This window comes from Petaurus breviceps, unplaced genomic scaffold (assembly GCF_028583685.1).
Source record: "Petaurus breviceps papuanus isolate PSGF00001 unplaced genomic scaffold, PetGlider_PUasm1.0 685, whole genome shotgun sequence".
NCBI lineage: Eukaryota > Metazoa > Chordata > Mammalia > Diprotodontia > Petauridae > Petaurus > Petaurus breviceps.
The window spans coordinates 6,148,779-6,169,210 of NW_027186455.1; the positions used below are offsets into that span (position 1 = coordinate 6,148,779).

The window sequence follows — 20,432 nt, forward strand, 5'->3', positions numbered from 1 at the left end:
CTGCCGCCCCGCCCCTCCCATCCCCGCCTGCCCCGCCCCCTGCCTGGAGTAACTCAATACAAGGGAGGAGGGAGCCTGGCGGGCCCGGGAGAGTGCAAGAGTCGGAATCAATCTGGCGCCGACCCCCACCCCTCCGGAGAAATGCTGGGGGAATCGTTTTGGGGTCCTGGCCAAAGAAGAGGTCGCCTGAGTGGCCAGGCTCGCTGACCAGCAGGCGGCAGAATCCAGCCTCCTTCCCTTCTCCATCTCCCTTTTCCATCTCTAGACTTAGAATCACAGACAGAGACTTAGAATGTTAGAGCTTGGAAAGGGACCTTAGAGACCGTCTGGGTCCACGAGCCGGTCTCTTTTTACAGATAAGGACGCAGTCACCAGAGAGTCAACAAGCATTTATAAAGCGTTTACCACGTCGAGACATTGTGCTGAGCCCTGGAAACGGGTCCATCCGTTGGCAAGTGCCTCGTTCAAGGTCATGGAGACAATGCTGGTTAATGCTGAGTCTCCACAGTCCTCCCTTCCCCGCATCTCCTCCCCTCCCCGCATCTTCTCCCCTCCCCGCATCTCCTCCCCTCCCCGCATCTCCTCTCCTCCCCACATCTTCTCCTCTCATTCCCCCACACGTCTCAGTTTTCTAGCCTGAATTCTGCCAAGGAAAGTCAACCTCCCCTCAACAAGGCTAACCGCTGGCAAAGTTCTAAAAGCATAGTAGTCCCCCAACACACTTTTTTTTCCATGCCCCACCCTCCAGTTTTTCCTCATGCTGTTCTAGCTGCCCAGACTATTCCATTCTGGATCTTTTCTCCAGAGTTGCCAATCCCTGGGGAAGTGCCCCCCAGCCCCAGCCCGGCCCCTTACTTTGATATCTGGCAAATATTATTTAATTTTGCAAGCATTTATTAAGCCGCTACTATTTGTGAGCCATGGGTAGCTAGATGGCAAAGTGGGTACTGCGCTGGGCCTGGAGTCAAAAAGACTAGTTTTCTGGAGTTCAAATCTGGCCTCAGACACCACCTAGTTGTGTGACCCTGAACAAGGCACTTAACCCTGTTTGCCTCAGTTTTCTCATCTTTAAAATGAGTTGGAGAAGGAAATGGCAAACCACTCCATTATCTCTGCCAAGAAATTCCCAAATGGGGTAACCACAACCACCACCAATTTGTGAACCAGAATACCAGATTATGGGAATACAAAATTAAAATGAAGAATTTACATAATGTGGGGGGGGGATGAGGATGAGAGGTGGAAATGACATGGACACAAATAAATACAAAATATCTATCAAATGAATACAAAGTGAGGAAACTGAGGGGATTGCGGAAAGGCCTCATGTAGGATATGGCCCTTGCGGGAAGTATTGAAGAAAGTTTGGAATTACAAAAATTGGAGGTAAGAAGGGAGGGCATTCCAGGCACAAGGGACAGCTTATGCTAAGAGGCAGAGATAGGAGATGGAATGATGTGTATTTTTGCATTGCACAGACCAGTTTTGCTGAAGAGTAATGTGAAATTGATCTGGAAAGATAGGTTGGAGTGAGTTTGTGAAGGGCAGTGAATGCCCCCAAACAGGGATTTATGAAGTAGAAAGTTAATAAATGCTTGTTGATGGACTGAATTATCCTAACAGTAGTGACTTGCTATCTGATAGCTGTAAGGAAGATGAATTCTAGATGCAGCTAGACCAGCTACTGCAAAGAAACTTACCCATCCCACACCAGTAAGTTCATGTGTCACCCCACCCAAGTAACAAGGCTGTGCTTCCAATGTTGGAATCTCAGTGCCATGTGACGTAGCCTCAAAGAGATGTTTTGGGGAGAGTCTTTCAGTCTTTGCCTTTGCCCTTGTGTATTCCTGGGTAAGTTGCTTAACCACTTTGCCTCAGTTTTCTCATTTGTGATATAGGTATAATAGCATTTGTCTTGCAGGATTACTGTGAACATTAAAGAGAGTATATTTAGAGATGGAAGACACATTGGAGGTCATCTAGTTCAATCCTTTTGTTTTATCAGTGAGGAAACTGAGGCCCAGAGAAGTTATGTTACTTGCCCAGGGTCACACAGGTCAGAGCCAGAATTTGAATTCAGGTTTTCTGATTCAAAATCTAGGATGTCTTCCCCTGCAAGAAATTCAAAGGAGATAAAAATAAGTTGGCCAGGTGGTGTGATAGATAGAACACCAGGTTTGTAGTCAGAAAGACCTGCATTTGGATCTGGTCTCTGCTACTTACTAGCTGTATGACCCTGAGCAAGTCACTTAACCTCTCTTTGCCTCAGTTTCTCATCTATGAAATAGGAATAGCAGTAGCACCTACCTCCTAGAATTGTTGTGAGGATCAAATAAGATAATAATTAATGTAAAGTGCTTAATACAGTGTCTGACATATAACACTATATAAATGTAAGCGAATACAGTATTAACATATGCAAAGTGCTTCTGAAAGCCTACATAAATGTGAGCTCTTGTTTTTGTCCCAAGTTACACAGCCAGTTACTGGTGGAAGTGCAAGTAGAATACAGGACCTCTCCCAGCTGGTTTAGACTAGCTCCAGAAAGCTGATTGTTAAATTTTCAGTGTGATCATTTACACTTGGGAAATCAGAAAAAGCTACAAATCCGGTCTTGACCTGTTCTGTTGATTGTCTAGACTTAAGAAGTTATAGGGAAAATGTTAATAATGCAGATAAAATTTAAAAGTATGTTACAGATACATTTTTTCTTGGAGAGCTGGTTGTTAAACACTTACCAACACATCCCTCACCAGATGCCTAGTTCAGTTTTCTCTTCTCTATTCTATTCTTCCCTCTAAACAATGTTTGCTGAATTGGTTGTTGTTTTTTTTTAAAGACTTTTCTTTTTTTTTTTAAACCTTCTGACTCCTGACCCCTCCTCTACCCACAGGCCTTGGGGCTTAAATTGTTAGCCGTCAGAAACTTTACACAGTGTTTCTCTTTGGCTGCCTGCCCCATTCCCCTAGGCTCAGGCTGGCACCCCCAGTTCTGAATTAGTGTTCCCTTTTCTCTCTCTTCTCCATTCTTCCAGACTCTCCCTTGTTGTGTGAGCTGGGACTCTGGGTTTCTTGTGTACTATCACCATGATTCTGGAGAGGAATCTTACCTGTCATTTTTTTTGGCCCAACCCCAGCTCTGGAACAGCAGCTTCCTGGCCATTAATATCTCTCGAGCCTTTTGATGTTGCCAGGCCAGGGCTGGGCCCTTTCCTTCCTTTCACCCTGACCCCACCTCTAATTGAGTCCCACATCCCAAAGCCACAGAGCCACCTGGAGGTCAGGGTCCTCCCCTACAAGGGAGGATGAGAGGAAGTACTTCTGACCAATTGCCAAGTCACCCTCACCTGGATTCCGGTTCACACCCTGGGCATCTTGCCTCAGCTTGCCACTCCTTTCACAGGCTCAGGCCCCTTCCGCCTTCTCAGCCACACATCAGAGCTGGTGGGATTCGGCAATTCCAGACTTTCATCATACCTACCTTGCCCCACCCCAAGGCAACCTGCTCCTGTGTGTCTTTTTCCTCCCTCTGCCCTCTTGCCTTGTCCCCACAGCCTGCAATCAGGACAGCTTCCCTGTCTGTGACTGCACTAGGCCTTGTTGACTTTGCAGACCACCAGAAGTGTCAAAACTCCAGCCTGGAAGCCATAGCTTTCTATTAGTCTATTTGACAGATTAGGATAGTTCTGAATGATTGACTTGCCCTAGGTTACACAATGAGTCAGACCAGGTAGATCCAGGACAGAAACTCTAGGGACCTGATTCCCAGCCCTGGGTTTGGCTCCCAAGGTCCCTTGGGAAAGGTCACTACCTCACCATCTCTGAGCATCTTTGACTCACTAGGTGCCCAGCCGGTTCTAGTAACTAACCTCTATGCATTTACTCACGCTATCCCCATTGCCTGGAGTGCACTCCCTCCTCAACACCACCTGTTCAAATACTTTTTTTCCTTCAGTGCTCTGGTATCACCTCCTCCATAAAGTCTTCTTTCATTCTACCCCTCAACCCCTTCAGGTAAAAATGATCTTTCTTCAAAATTTCCTGGAATATCTTGTCTGAATCTCTCCTTTGAAATGAACTGAAATAACAGGACTCCTATTCTGGATGGTGGTGAAGTTCATATACAAGTGGGAAGGAGGAAGAGCTGAGACCAGGGCTGTTTATACCTGGGGGTTTCTTTTTCCTAGCTCCAGAGAACTGAGCTGATAAACCAACCCAACGGATTTCCTTTCTAACTGTATGTCATAGTTTGGACAATAGACAATCTTTATCCATTTCATTCCTGTGTTAGGTGTGAAGCACTTTTTCGAGTGGTCATGAATTTCATTCAGGAGGTACTGTAGAATTCTGTGGATTGATGCAATCAAGTCAATTCCATCCCCAACCAAGAGCAACTTCAGGATCTCACCATCCATAGGAAATCCCTCTTCCATTTGGCTATGCACAGGATGGAGGCAAACACTGGTGACCATGCATTTCCCTACTTGATAACTTCTGACTCCTTGATATTGATAGCCAGAGAGGGGATCCATAAATACAATTATTGCTGTGGCTGTAGCCAACAAGGAATGTTGTACAACCTTAGCATGGGACTGTGAGACTATGATCCCAAGATCCTGCCTTGTCTCCTCTAGGAAGTCCTATGAGGAGGTCTGTCCTTTCAAGAAGGACAATACCTGATCAAAATCTACAAAGTCACGTTTAAATAGCAGCACTATTATCATAAGAGCTGAACTGGTAAGAGAAAAAAACTATACCCACCTCTTTCCTTTCTTCATCATAGAGCTAGAAACTCTATTGACTGTTTATTGTCTGTTCACTATGGCAGGGAGCTTAGTGATGCTCAAAAAAATTCAACAAGTATTTATTGAATGCCAGTAAGGTACAAGAATCTGTGACTGGCACTGGAAACATAAATCTCCGTTCCCGTTCTCCCCTCTGACACATATAGCCATGTTACTATGCATAAATCACTCAACAGCTCTCAGCCTCAGTCTTCTCATTTTAAAAATGGGGATAATAGTTCCCTCACAGGTTCTTGAAAGGTTCAGGTGAAATTATAGTAAAGCCCTTTGCAATTTTAAAGGATTCTCTAAATGTACAACATTACTGTTGTTATTTTGTTCTTATTTTAGTCTGACAGAATTTAGCTAGAAATAGTCAAACTGACATCTTATTTTTCTTTTATATTTAATGTGAAGTCTGGGAGGGGGGTGAGATCAGGAAGAGCTTCGTGGGGAAAATGGTATTTGAAAGTGTTTTAACTGAATCACTCAGGCCTTAAAGAAAGGAGAGAGAATATTCTAAATGTAGGACAAAAAAGATAGAGGAGATAGAGTACAGGTGTGCTTGGAATCTAGAGCCCACAGGGTAAGAAGAAAGAATGAGTGAGAAGATGAGATACTGTGATCAAGGGAGCTGTAATTGAGCATGTATGGAGCAAGATGAACAGAAAGGGCGTGTTCAGGGTTATTAAAAGAGGTGATGAAGGTTCCCCAAGGCCTCCCACTGGATTTATGAAAATAATGGGCTATCGACCTGCTTTTAGAAACACCTGATAAAACTGCCAGGCTAGGACATTACAAGGTGGTTGGTCAGGTCACAAGAAGACTGGGCCCAGCTGACAACTGAATATTGAGATGAGTGAGAGTCTTTGTTGAAATCAGGGTGAGAGAGACTGTTGCACACTGTCCTTAACCCCTACTCTCCCCACCCCCACCCCAGAGGAGAACACATTCTGAGCAGACCCAAGAGGAGACACCACAAATGTGGGGGTGCGTATGTGTATGAGACAGAGAGTGTGTGTGTGTATATGTGTGTGTGACAGAGTGTGAGTATATGTGTGTGTGACACAGAGAGAGAGAGTATGTGTATGTGAGAGAGAAAGTGTATGTGTGTGTGTGACAGAGAGAGTGTATATGTATATGACAGAGAGAGTGTGTGTGTGACACAGAGAGAGAGTGTGTGTATGTGTGTGTGACACAGAGAGAGTATGTTTATATGTATGTGACAGAGAGAGAGTGTGTGTGTGTATGTGACAGAGAGAATGTGTGTGTATGTGTGTGTGACACAGAGAGAGTATGTGTATGTGAGAGAGAGTATATGTGTATGTGTGTATGTGAAAGAGAGAGATAGTATGTGTATGTGAGAGAGAGAGGAGAGTGTGTGTGTGTGTGACACAGAGAGAGAGAGTATGTGTATATGACAGAGAGAGTGTGTGTGTATGTGTGTGTGACACAGAGAGAGAAAATGTGTGAGAGAGAGAGGAGAGAGAGAGTATATGTGTATGTGTGTGTGTGACAGAGAGAGAGAGAGAGTGTCGGGGGCAATGGAAAATGATGAGGATTGTGATGGGCATGGATATGAAGGCCTAAGTAAGCAGAGAGAGAAATCCATCTTCACCTACATTAGGAAGCCATTATGATGTAGGTAACAGAACTTCGGCCCTCAGCAGCTTCTTCCCCCATCCTGTCCCTTACGCCTTTCTCCAGATTCTCAGCCAATTCAATCCAATCTGTCAAACAGTAAACACTTATTCGTCACGTGCTCTTTGCCAGGCACTGTGCTAAGTACTGGGGATACAAAAAGAATCAGAAGACAGTCTTTGCCTTCAAGCAGCTGGTTATCTACTGGGGGAGACAACAAGCCAACATGTAAGTAAAAACGAGCTATCTATGGGGTAACTAGGAAACTAAAAGGAGGAGGGCACTAGAATTAAGAGGGGGTGGGAAAGGTTTCCTGTAGAAAGTGAGATTTTTCAATTCAGTAAATGTTTGTTAAGCACCTACTTCGTACAAGGCCCTGTGGTAAGTAAGGAGATAAAGACAAAAATAGAACAGGAGTTTAATACTCTACTTGGGTGAGGGTGGGGGTGGGATGTAGTTATAGAGATAAGTCAATAGTCAGTCCCAACAGTCAGTCTCAAAATAATGTGTGTGGTATAATGAGAGGACAATGGACTTTGGTCATGGCATTAAGAGACCTAAGTTCAATTTTTTTCCATATATTTGTTGAATTGAATGGGAAAATGACTTCGGCTTCATCTGTAATTGGAGATAATTGTGAAATGTATAGAAAGCACTGATTGGAGTTCAGATCCTGAGTCTGAGGTTAATTATTTGTGTGTCTAGGTTTTTGGGTCACTGCACTCTCCTGGTTCTCCTCCTACCTCTCTGGCTGCTCTTTCTCTGTCTCCTTGGCTGGATCTTCCTCCAGATCAGTATCTCTCAAGGTTCTGTTCTGTATGCTGTTCCCTTCTCTATTCTCACTTGGTGATCTCATCCATAAACCAACTCAATGGATTTCTTCTCTAGCTGTATGTCATAGTTTGGACAATAGACAATCTTTATCCATTTCATTCCTGTATTAGGTGTGAGGCACTTTTTCGAGTGGTCATGAATTTCATTCAGGAAGTATTGTAGAATTCTGTGGATTGATGCAATCAAGTCAATTCCATCCCCAAGCAAGAGCAACTTCAGGATCTCACCATCCATAGGAAATCCCTCTTCCATTTGGCTATGCACAGGATGGAGGCAAACACTGGTGACCATGCATTTCCCTACTTGATAACTTCTGACTCCTTTGATATTGCTAGCCAGAGAATCCATAAATACAATTATTTCTGTGACTAGATTTAACTGCCACCTCAATGCTGATGATTCTCATATCTACCTATCCTGCCCCATTCTCTTTTCTGACCTCCAATCCAAATGCCTTTCAGACATCTTAAAATGGATGTCCAGAGTCGTTATCTTTCCCCCTAAACCTTCCCCCCACTCCTACCTTCCCTATTATTATGGAAGGCAACACCATCCTCCCAGTCCCTCAGGTTCACAACCTAGGATTCATCCTGGATTCCTCACTATCTTCCCCCCTCCCCCATCCCATATGCAAGTAGTTTCCAAGACCTGTTGATTTCACCTTTGTAACATCCCTCCAATGTGATGTCTTCTCTCCTCTGACACTGCCATCACTCTAATGCAGACCTTCATCACCTCACACCTCGACTATTGCAATAGCCTGCTGGTGGGTCTGCCTGCCTCATCTCTTTTTACTCCAATTCATCCTCCATTCAGCAACCAAAGTGACTTTCCTGAAGTGTAGATCAGATTATGTCACTCCCCTACTCAGCAAACTCCAGTGGGTCCCTATTGCCTCCAGGATCCACTACAAAATTCTCTGTTTGGCATTCAAAGCCCTTCCTAGCGTAACCCCCTCTTACTTTCCAGTTTCTATTAGCTTTTTTTTTTTTTGCTTTTTGGAGGGGGAAGACAGGGTAATTGGGGTTCAGTGACTTGCCCAAGGTCACACGGCTAGTGAGTGTTAAGTGTATGAGGCTGGATTTGAACTCATGTTCTCCTGACTCCAGGGCCAGCACTCTATTCACTGTGCCACCTAGCTGCCCCAATTTCCAGTCTTCTTACACCTTGCTTCCCAGAACACAAACTCCTTGAACCGGTGACCCTGCCCTCCTGGCTGTTCCACAATCAAGACCCTCTGTCTCTCAGCTCTGAGCATTTTTTCTGGGTGTCTCCCATACTTGGAACGCTCTCCCTCCTCTGTTCTGATTACTGACTCCCTGGCTTCCTTCAAATCCCAACTAAAATCCCACCTTCTAGAAGAAGCCTTCCCTTAATTCTGGTGCTTTCTTTTGGTTATTTCTGTTTATCCTGTATATAGCTTGCTTTGCATATATTTCTTTGCAAGTTGTCTTCTCCACCCCACCCCCATCAGATTGTAAGCTCTTTGAAGGCAGGGACTATCTTTTGCCTCTTTTTGTGCCTCCATTGTTTCGCCCAGGACCTGGCACATAGTGGGTGCTTAACAAATGTTTATTCACTGATTGTCCATGACCAAATTTATTAATATCCTTGGATCTCAATTTCCTCATTTGTATAAATGAAGCAATTGGACTGGATGACCTTTGAAGTCCCTTCAAGTCCTAAATCTATGAGCCTATACATATAAATGTTAGTTGTTTTTATTATCTCTGTTTCCCTTCTCAAATATCTATTAAGAGGGAAGACTATCTTCTCTGAACTTTGGTAATTACACTGGCACTGACCCTTCCACTCTCTGCCCCACCTCCTTCTTCCTGGAAAAACTGACTGTCTAGAGCCTGCCTTTTGGAGAACAATGAGGCCTTTAGGTACTGGAAGTGGGCTCTAACACAGCAGGGCAAGGTCTTTATCGAATGGACCAGGAACAACTAGGTGGCCACTGCAAGGAGAGATGCAAATTGCTAATTGTTTGGACCTAAAGTCTGTATAACTGGGAGATAAGACATTGCAAGGCTGCAGCTGGGGGGCAGGAGTGCCTAGGGATCTTTATGAGCTCTAAACTGATGCTGACAGAGGGATTGTAAATGGTAACTTATGAACCCTGGTAGATCTTCTCTTTCCTGCATAACCTTCCTCAACAGACTTGAGGTTTTTTTTATGTCACTCTATATTTTATTTTTTAAAATTTTAAAGATTGTTTTTATTTTATTTTTTCTTCAATTACATGTAAAAAAATTTTAACATTCATTTTTTATAGTTTTTGAGCTCCAAATTCCCTCTTTCCCTCCTTGATAAAGCAAGCACTTTGATGTAGATGATACATCTGCAGTCATGTAAAACATATGTCCAAATTACTCATGTTGCAAAAAAGAACACAGACCAAAAAAAACAAAACAAAACCCAACAACAAGAAAAAGAAGGAAAGAAAAATTATTGTTTGATCTGCATTCAGACTCCATCAGTTCTTTCTCTGTAGATGAATAACGTTTTTCATCATAAGTGCCTTCAGAATTGACCTGGATCATTGTATTGCTATGAATAAGTCATTCATCGCTGATCATCATATAAAATCACAGTTACTGTGTACAATGTTCTCCTGGTTCTGCTCATTTCACTTTGCACCAGTAAACAGTTATTGTTAAACATTTTATTATAAGCATGGATTGGGGTTTGGGACTGACTCTTGGCCTAGATACTTCCAGATAGGAATCCATAGCCTTATGGAAGATAGAAAGGTATATTATCACAAGCTCTCCATTATAAACAGAAAATGTTATATTAACAAAGCAAGGGAGAGGGGGGATAGATAAGAGAGAGTCAAAGTGGCCTAGAATTGGAGAAAACACATTACAGAAAAGCAGTGACAACTGGAGGGAGGTAGTTCACTTACTCCTGACCTTTATCTCCAACCCCTGACCAATTCATAGGCTTCCAAGATCTCAAGCCCTCTCCAGGGTTGTAGCCCTTACATCCTCAGCTGTGAAATGACAATCACAATCCTCCAGGGCCTCCTTCCTTCTATCTCCCCAACCTGTGAAACCTGTAACCAAATTTCTTCACAAAGAGAGAATCCCACTTCTGACATTTACTGCCCATGGAATCTTGGGCAAGTCATTTAATTTCTCTTGGGCCCTAATTTCATCTGTAAAATGGCATCAGTTGGGCTAGATGGTCCTAGATACATAATCTATGAAATCCTATTGTCACCACCGGGGAAGGGAAACAGGATTTAGTGTCAGAAGATTATGGTAGTCTAGGCTCTGATGATCATAATCATAATAAAAGCTCTTTCATTTTTTTTTTATCCCTATGATCCTTAAGTTCCCTTCTGGCTTATAGGATCAAGGACAGCTAGGTGGTATAGTAGATAGAGTGCCAGACCTAGAATCAGGAAGACTCCTCTTCCTGAGTTTACATCTAGTCTCAGACACCAGCTGTGTGACCCCTGGACAAGTCATTTAACCCTATTTGCCTCAGTTTCCTCATCTGTCAAATAAGGTGCAGAAGGAAAGGGCAAAGGACTCCAGTATCTTTGCCAAGAAAACCCCAAATGGGGTCATGAAAAGTTGGACATGTACTAAAATGACTAAACATATACATAATATCATGCAAAACATATTTCCATATTGGTTATGTCATTTGAAAAAAGTATGCTTCAATATGCACCAAGAGTTCAGCAGATCTCTCTCTGGAGGAGGACAGCATTTTTCATCATGGGTCCTTGGGAATTGTCTTGGATTGTTGTATTAATTAGAGTAAAAGCTTACTTTTTATAGCTTTAAGGTTTTCCAAGTGCTTAACATACATAATCTCATTTGCTCTTTAGAACAAGCCTGTGAGGTAGAGTATCATCATTCATACTTTATAGAAAAGAAAACTGAAGTTCTGGAAAGTTAAGTGATTTGCCTAGATCACAAAGCTAGTAAACTTCTGAGGCAGGATTTGAACCCAAGTCTCCAAAATTCAACTCTCTAGCCATTACACCATGCTTCTGGTAACAGAAAGAGGTAGGAACTCAGAGAGGGAGGGCAAGGTACTTCACCACTAGGTGACTCAGTTTCTTATATTTGTAAGATAAGGTGTTGGATCACTAACATACTTTTTAGATATAACATTATGCGATGTAAATCTTTGTCCTTAGGAGCAAGAACTGCTTTTTGCCTTTCGTTGTATCTTCCATATTCAGCACAGTACCTGGAGCACAGGCTCTACTAACTCATGGATTGGGCTGCTATTCTATACCTTACAACATCATCTCCCAGCCCCTATGCCCTAAGAGATGCAGTGGAGGGGGCCCGAGCAGATGGGGCCAAGTAAAACTACTTTCCACTGTCCATGGCCTGGCTATGAATACAGGCATTAGACTTTCCCACCTCAGGCCATAGAGCAGGAGGACTGAGGCATGTCTGAAGTGACAGTCTGTGAGAAAGCGGGAGGAGAAAGCGACCGAGAATGAAGAAAGGATCAGATAGCATGTAGAAGGAGGTAGGGAGGATATTCAGGGCTGTGTTGAGAGCCCAGAGCAGCAAGGCCAGTATGAAGAGAACATAGTTAGGCAGCTGATTTTCTCCATCTGAGTTGAGATCCCCATCTATCTGGTTGCCTCTGACTGAGTTAACATTTTGTCTCATTTCCTTTTGACTCACTTTTTTTTTTTTACTGACACTTCTCATTGCTGCTTTTCTGGGAGTGTTAGAGGCTGATGTCTTGGAAGGGTAATTATGTACTTGGGTGTACTGTACCAATGTCAGGGGAAAACACAGAGGGAACTTTTCCTGCCCCACCTTCCTTAGGCCTTGCCTGAGTTGTTTCTATCCCATATTATTTGGCCTCCCTCTCTTGTCATCCTAGGTAAAGGGGTGTGAAGAGATTGAGGGGAGGAAGCATCAGAGACTAATTTAGCCCTGGTCCCTGGGAGGTAAAAATTCATTCTTTCCCCCACCCTCACCCCATACCTCAGACCTGCAGGCATGTCTGAACTTTGCTAAAACTCTTAGTGTCCCTGAGGTGTTTGGGCACATTCTTAAGGACACTGGTCAGAGCCCTTCTGGGTTCTCTGTGTCTTTAATTGCTATCTGTCTTCCAGACTGAAACCAGTGAATTGGCCACTCTCTATGTATGCCTTCATCTCTACCTTCCCCAACTCTTTGGTGATCTGGTGACTCACTCTGACCCTAGTCCCCAGGGGGCCTCTTCCACACTTGGGGGTTGAAGTTCTCAGCAACCAGCAGGTGGAGGGAAAGGGGGTCCAATCCTATAGGCTAGTTCTTTTGAAAAGAAAATGGTTTTCTGGATGCAAATTTATATTTTTACTGCCTTTGTGTCCTTGAGAAAATGACAGCCTTTCTGGGGCTAACTTTCCTTTTATCTGGAAAATGAGAGTGTTGGATGAGATGATTTCTTAGGCCTTATTCAGCTTGCATTGCCATAATCCTGTGATCCTGGTTCCAATTACTTATCACAGATTGGGAATTGAACTCTTGGTCGTGGAAAGATAATCTCAGATTTTGATGAATGGTTGAAAAGCATTAGGAGAAAAGGGGTCTGTACACCACAGTTGTTTATCCACAACACCCTGGTCCTTCTCCCTTTCCTCATTTTCCCTTTTGCTCCAACTTGCAGTCCTCAAAAAATAAATAAGCTGATTCTCCTGTCTCTACCTCTACCCTGCCATCCAGCAGATTTCTGTCACCTTGGAGGTATGGGGCATCTTGCCTAGGGAAAGAGAGGGAGTGGGGAGGGGGGTGGTGGTGAGGCGTAGAATGTTGTCTGCTCTGGCAGTGAAACTAGAGCCAGCGTGGCTGGAGGGAGGAAGTGCCCTCCAGTGGCCGTCAAGAGAAGCACAGATGACATACCTTCAGCTTCCATAGAGACCTTCTTGTCTGACGCCTTCATTTTACAGCGCAAACAAGCCCAGAGGGCTGAGTGACTTTCTAGAGGTCACACAGGCAATAAGAGACAGTCTCGTGACTCCACAGCTTTTGTCCTCATACCGTATTATGTGCTGTCCTTGATGCCAGCCAAAGTCTTGGGGGCTCACAAGTCAGCTCAGGGGAAATACCTGACCTTTTGGCCAAGTAGCACAATGTAAACTTATTGAAGGCAAGTCCTCTTTGGACTTTGTCCCAATAGCCCCAATAGTAAGACACTGTAGGTTTGAAAAACAAATGTTTGCTGAATAGAATGACTTGTGGCTATTACGGCTGAACTTGGTATTCATGAAGCACAGAGCACTCATCAAAGGATGAGCCAGGGGTTCCTTGCCATGGTATCCTATACTGGGCTCTGCTATTGGAATGCTGGGTGATCTTGGGCAGGGGGCTCACCTTCTTTGGGAGAGTATCAGTGAATGTGGATGATAGACAGAGACCAGTTGACCCCCCCACACACTATTATCCTTTTGGCCCCAACAAGTCACTCACCACCTCAACAGTCTCGGTCATCAGGCCCCACTTCTTCACAGTGAACAAATATTGTCCCCAGAACCAAGATGTGTCCCCTTCATTTTGCACAGGAGAAAAACAGAGGTTCACAAAAGTGAGGCGACTTGCCCAAGATCATTCAGGTAGAAGCAAAGCTGAGATGCAAACCTAGGTCCTCTGCTTCCACTCTGCTACTATTCATGCCTTTGTTCATTTTCCTCCTCTCCTCCCCCTATACACACATTCCAACCTCTCAGACCTCCAGCAACCCTCAGGTTAGGGTTCTCCTTTGTGTCTGATTCATTTCAGTCATGTAGTTTCTCCTTCTGCTCCTGTGACCCTAAACACACACACACACACACACACACACACACACACACACACACACACCCTCTCTTTGAGCAAGGTTGGAGAGAGAATGACTCATACTCAAGCCCCATTCACCACACTCTGGATATCCTTTTCTCCCAGCTTCTATGGTACTCTGATTCAGCTTAGAGATAGTGGAGACAATCTTTTAAAAAAAATTTTTTAAATGGCATACATCTTGGGGTGGGGTGAGGGGAGAGATGGAGAGAAAATCTGTAACCCAAAATCTTGTGAAAATGAATGTTGAAAACTAAAATAAAAAATTTTTTTATTAATCTTTTATTTATTTATTTTTAGTTTTCAGCATTCATTTCCACAAGATTTTGAGTTACAAATTTTCTCCCCGTCTTTCCCCTACCCCCACCCCAAGATAGAAAGCATACTGAATACCCCTTCCCCCAATATGCTCTCTCTTATATCCTCCCCCCATAAACCCCAACTTTCTAGTAGGGAAAGATGGATTTCTATACCTCAGTGCCCATATATCTTATTTCCCAGTTGCATGTAAAAAACTTTTTTTTAACATTTGTTTTTAAAACTTTGATTTCCAGATTCTTTCCCTTCTTCCCTCTTCACCCACCCCCACTGAGAAATCAAGCAATTCAATATAGGCTGTACTTGTGTTCCATAGTAGTTATATTGTGAAAGGCTAAGTATATTTCCCTCCATTCTATGCCGCCTCCCACTTATTCTATTTTCTACTTTGACCCTGTCCCTTTTCAAAAGTGTGTGCTTCTAACTACCCTCTCCCCCAATCTGCCCTCCCTTCTATCATCCCCCCTCTTATCCCCTTCTCCCTACTTTCCTGTAGGGTAAGATACCCAATTGAGTAAAATTAAGCCAAATTCAATGAGAGTAAGATGGACCCATTCCCTTTCACCTTCCTATTCTTCCCTTCCATTGTAACAGATTTCTCTCGCCTCCTTTATATGAGATAATTTACCCTATTCTATCTCTCCCTTTCTCCTTCTCCCATTATATTCCTCTCTCACCTCTTAATTTTATAATTTAGATATCATCCCTTCCTATTCAACTAATCCTGTGCCCTCTATATATACATGTACACACATATACATATACTCACATATATATTTGTACACACATATACCCTCCTATACATACATATATGTATGTATACATATATATACACACATATATATTCCCTTCAACTATCCTCATACTAAGAAAAGTCTCATGAGTTACAATGATCATTTTTCCATGTAGGAATGTAAATAGTTCAACTTTAATAAGTTCCTTATGGTTTTTTTTCCCCTTTTTACATGCTTCTCTTGCTTCTTTATTTGAAAGTCAAATTTTCTGTTAAGCTCTGGTTTTTTTCATCAAGAATACCTGAAAGTCCTCTATTTCATTGAATGACCATATTTTCCCCTGAAGCATTATACTCAGTTTTGCTGGGTAGGTGATTCTTGGTTTTAATTCTAGCTCCTTTGACCTCTGGAATATCATATTCCAAGCCCTGTGATCCCTTAATGTAGAAGCTGCTAGATCTTGTGTTATCCTCATTGTGTTTCCACAGTACTCAAATTGTTTCTTCCTGACTGCTTGTAATATTTTCTCCCTGACCTGGGAACTCTCGAATTTGGCTATGATATTCCTAGGAGTTTTCTTTTTGGGATCTTTTTCAAGAGTCAATTAGTGAATTCTTTCAATTACTATTTTGCCCTCTGGTTCTAGAATATTGGGGCAATTTTCCTTGAGAATTTCTTTTTCTATTTTCTTTTTTTTTTTTTTTTTTTGCTTTTTGGAGGGCAGTTGGGGTTAAGTGACTTGCCCAAGGTCACACGGCTAGTTTTTTATGTTAACTGTCTGAGGTCAAATTTGAACTCAGGTCCTCCTGACTCCAGGGCCAGTACTCTATTCACTGCACCACCTAGCCGCCCCCTTTTTATGACCAGATCTTCCTGAGTCAGTCCCTTGTTCTGGTGGTCCTATTGGATCACTTTACCTACTTCTAGGGTGATCTGTCATAGTTAAGCTCTTTCAGTCTCTTGGTCCAGCTTGGCTGTGTTCTTCATGATACAGTCCTGTTTGTTCTGCCCAGCAGCTCATTTCTTGGAAGTCTCTATGTCTTTTCCTCTTCTCTTAACTGCCTAGATGCCTTCTTGGACTTGGCCTGAGTCACTGAGGGGCTGCTCTTAGGCAACATCATCACCATGTTCCAATTCTCTCTTGGCGATGTCTGGAGCATTTGGTGATGAGACTTTTGGAATTTCTCTAAACTGGTCTTTAGTTGAGAAACATATGGAATGTCACAGGGCCATACTGGAAAAATCTTCAAAATTTATAAGGCCTAATGGAGTTTCCCAGTGCACATTCAGGATCATCTCCGTGACTTGATGAAGCATAAGAGGAGAACTTTATCAGAAGTTAGGAGTTTAACTAAAGGAAACTTAGGTAAAGTCAAGCTTTCTTGTCTAGATCAAGATAAAAAACTCAGCTCCCATGGTGCAGCTTGGTAGTGCAGTGAATAGAGTACTGACCCTGGAGTCAGGAGGACCTGAGTTCAGATGTGACCTCAGATACTTAACACTTACTAGCTGAATGACTTTGGGCAAGTCACTTAACCCCAACTGTCCTGCCTTTCCCCCTCCAAAAAGACAAAAAAAAAATTTAGTTCCCTCCCATACCTTGAGTTCTCCGATCATCCCTTGTCCTTCTCTTCCCCCAAATTATTGCCCCTGAGTTCTGCACTGTATTCAGTTCTTAGTCCCTGGTAACCAGCAGATTTCATGATCATATTCTCCCCAAGATTATACCCACAACAGCACAATGGATAGAGAGTTGGTCTTGGAATCAGGAAGAACTGAGTTCATGTTCTGATTCTGACATACAGACTGTGTGATCCTGAGCAAATCATCAAACTTTTTGGTGTCCCATATAGCTTTATAAAACTATAACTGTACAGTAGCCACGTATTTGCATTGGTAGAAGGAGTCTCCTTATTGGGAGTTCTCTATGCCATAAAAAAAAATTAGGGGCAGAGCCAAGATGGCAGAGTAAAAGCAGGAACTTGCTGAGCTCTCGCTCCAACTACCTCCAATACCTGTAAAATATGACTCTAAACAAGTTTTAGAGCTACAGAACCCACAGAGTGACACAGAGAAACAAATCTCTCACTGAAGGCAGCCTGGCAGGCCAACAGAAAGGGTCTAGCACACTGAGCTAGGGGTTGAGCAGTCCCATGTGAGCTATGCGGGCCCAGACCTGGGGCTCCCTGACCGGAGGCCCAGACAAGCCAGAGCAGACTTCAGGAGAGTGAATCATCAGCAACTGTGGCGGTTTCCAGACTTCTCAACCTGTAAACGCCAAAGAGAAAGTAAAAGGTCAGTAGGGAACTCTGTTGGAAGCATGTAGAAGCACAGTGGCTGCAGCTACTGCTGTGTGGTTGCCTCCAGAGCTCCTGGCCTGCAGATCATAAGGGGACCAAGCAATCATTCAGAGGATAATTGCTCTTGCTTTGACCTGCTTGGATCTGGGTCGCAGTCTTGGGTGGTGGTCCTGGGGTGAGAAATACCAGTGTTCCAGAGCTTGTGGTAACTGTAGAAAGGGCACCCACCTCATAGCTCCAGCAACTGCGAAAACGCCAGCAATTTGGGACACAGCTCTCTCCACTCTGGAAGAGTGGCAAAGAGCTCAAAAGTCAAGTAATTGACTGGCAAGATGAGCAAGCAGAGAAAGCAAAACAGATCACAGAATCCTTTTTTGGGACAAAAAGGATCAAAGCATGAAACCAGAAGAAGACAACAAAGTCAAAACTCTCGCATCAAAAGCTTCCAAGAAAAATATGAATTGATAATAGGCCATGGAGGAGCTCAAAATCAAGTAAGAGAAGTGGAGGAAAACTGGGAAGAGAAATGAGAATGATGCAAGAAAATCATGAAAAGCAAGTCAATAGCCTGCTAAAGGAGACCCCCAAAACACTGAAGAAAATAACACCTTAAAAAATAGACTAACTCAAATGGCAAAAGAGGCCCAAAAAGTCAATGAGGAGAAGAATGCCTTAAAAAGTTTAAATGGCCAGATGGAAAAGGAATTTCAAACACTCACTGAAGAGAATAATTGCTTCAAAATTAGATTGGAGCAAATGGAAGCTAATGACTTTATGAGAAATCAAGATACTATACAAGAGATCCAAACAAATGAAAAAATAGAAGGCAATGTGAAATATCTCATTGGAAAAACCACTAACCTGGAAAATAGATCCAAGAGAGATAAATTAAAAATTATTGGACTACCTGAAAGCCATGATAAAAAAAAGAACCTAGAAATCATCCTTCAAGAAATTCTCAGGGTGGCTAGGTGGCTCAGTGAATAGAGCAACCGGCCCTGGAGTCAGGAAAACCTGAGTTCAAATCCAGCCTCAGACAATTAACACAAAACTAGCCATGTGACCTTGGGCAAGTCACTTAACCCCAATTGCCCTCCAAAAAAAAAAGCAATTGAAAAGCCCCAAGTTATCATTGACTATGAGTATGGAAGGGCCATTCCTAATAATCTTGAGCAAGATCAAAAGAACCATATGTCTAAGTTTCACAGGAAGGAAGTTGAATGTCAGTTGAGGCAGGACCAAAGGGGAATTGAACATAAAGCCTCAAAATCAGTTCATTCATACTGTTTTGGTCTGGTGGCTTCTCCTTCACCACTAGAACCAATGTGCCTCTTCATTGCCAAGCTGAACAGAGGGGTATTAAACCTGATGGGGGGGGGGGGAACCTTCCAAATATATACCTGCTGTAACAAAAAAAGCAGAACTTTGTAAATTAAATTATTCTCTTACACTCACCCCATTCCTTTTCTGAAAGTTGAGGAAGTAAAACTAATAATACTTTTAATTTCATCAGAAAAATGTTTATCTCTCTAGAAGCAGTTTTACCTTTTTTGAGGCATTGGGGTATATGTTGAAATGGGATCAATTTGTACTAATGTCTTTTAAGGGGAGAGTTAAATGTGGAAAGGGGTATATCTGTTTGGCATCCAGGGACCCTGCTCCCCTGTCTCACAAAGAGTGCAAATGTGTTACTAACTTAGGTGATCTGTTTTCCTTTACCTGCATTTTTAAGAGAAATTAATGAAATTTGTTAAGAAGAAGGAGGAGGAGGAAGAGGAAGAAGAAGAGAAGGTCTTATTACCAGTGTGGTCACAGGATTTTTTGGCTGAGTTCAACATAAAAATAAAAATTAAAAATTTTCATTGCTAATTTTGCTTTTACGTTGCCTTTTATGTCCCTAAACACATATTTTCTTAACTCTCCTACACAGAAAGCTATGCCCCCTTAACAGACAATAAAAAGGAGAGAGGAGAAAAAATAATTCACCCAAACTCATCAATATATCAACTTAATCTGATACCGTGTTTCCCCGATAATAAGACCTATCCCGAAAATAAGCCCTCCCTTTACTGTGTAAGATTCCTCTAAAATAAGCCCTCCCCCGAAAATAAGCCCTATTGAGATTGCTACTGTAGTGAAGGTGATCCCCTGTGCTACACACTACATTACAGTACCCTCTGTATGCACCGTCCCCCCCCGCCATGAAACGCACGCCGCGCTCCGAGCTGCATCCAATCAGATCTGCAGCAGTGAGCGCGTCATCCTGTTCTTCCCCAGTGATTTGCTTGCTGGCGCCATTGAGAGCAGTGCCGCGGAGGAGAGCTGTTTATTAAAATTGCTGTCAATGTTCATTAAAATAAGCCCTCCCCTGAAAATAAGCCCTCTGGTGTTTTTCTGTCCAAAAAAATAATAAGACAGTGTCTTATTATCAGGGAAACACGGTGGTATATACAGTTCTCCACATTCATGGTTACCCACCTCTGAAAAGAAGGGAGGGAGGCACACTTTTCTCATCCTGTCTTTGAGACCAAGTTTCCTTGTACATGTTCAGTTTGGGGTCTTCTTATTCTTTCTAGTGACATCATTGGAGTTAAAGTATATATTGTTTTCCTGGTTCAGCTTACTGTATTTTTTCATGTACATATACTTAATAGTCATAATTTCTTATAGCAGATTAATATTCTATTACATCCACATACCACAATTTGTTGAGCCAGTCTCCAATCAATAGGCATCACTTTGTTTTCATTTCAATATTGCTATGAATATTTTTATTTATATGAGGCTTTTCTTTATGTCTTTGACCTTCTTGGGGTATTGGCCTAGCCATGATATATCAAACAGAAGGAACATTTTAGTCACTTTCTTGGTATAATTCCAAATTCCTTTTTAAAGTAGTTGGCCTATGGGGCAGCCAGGTGGCTCAGCGAGTAAGAGCACTGGCCCCAGTGTCGGGATGACCTGGGGATTGAATCCGGGCTCAGATACTTAGCACCACACCCAGAAATAACTG

At 42.8% G+C, this 20,432-nt stretch overlaps 1 long non-coding RNA gene across 1 annotated transcript; it reads left to right on the top strand.

The window, feature by feature from the left end:
* The first annotated feature begins 66 nt into the window (after window positions 1-66).
* On the top strand, window positions 67-19,275 carry LOC138174160 (uncharacterized). The gene is made up of 3 exons (XR_011171629.1): window positions 67-487; window positions 6,557-6,652; window positions 19,152-19,275. It is a non-coding gene; the product is annotated as an uncharacterized lncRNA (long non-coding RNA).
* The last annotated feature ends 1,157 nt before the right edge of the window (window positions 19,276-20,432 follow it).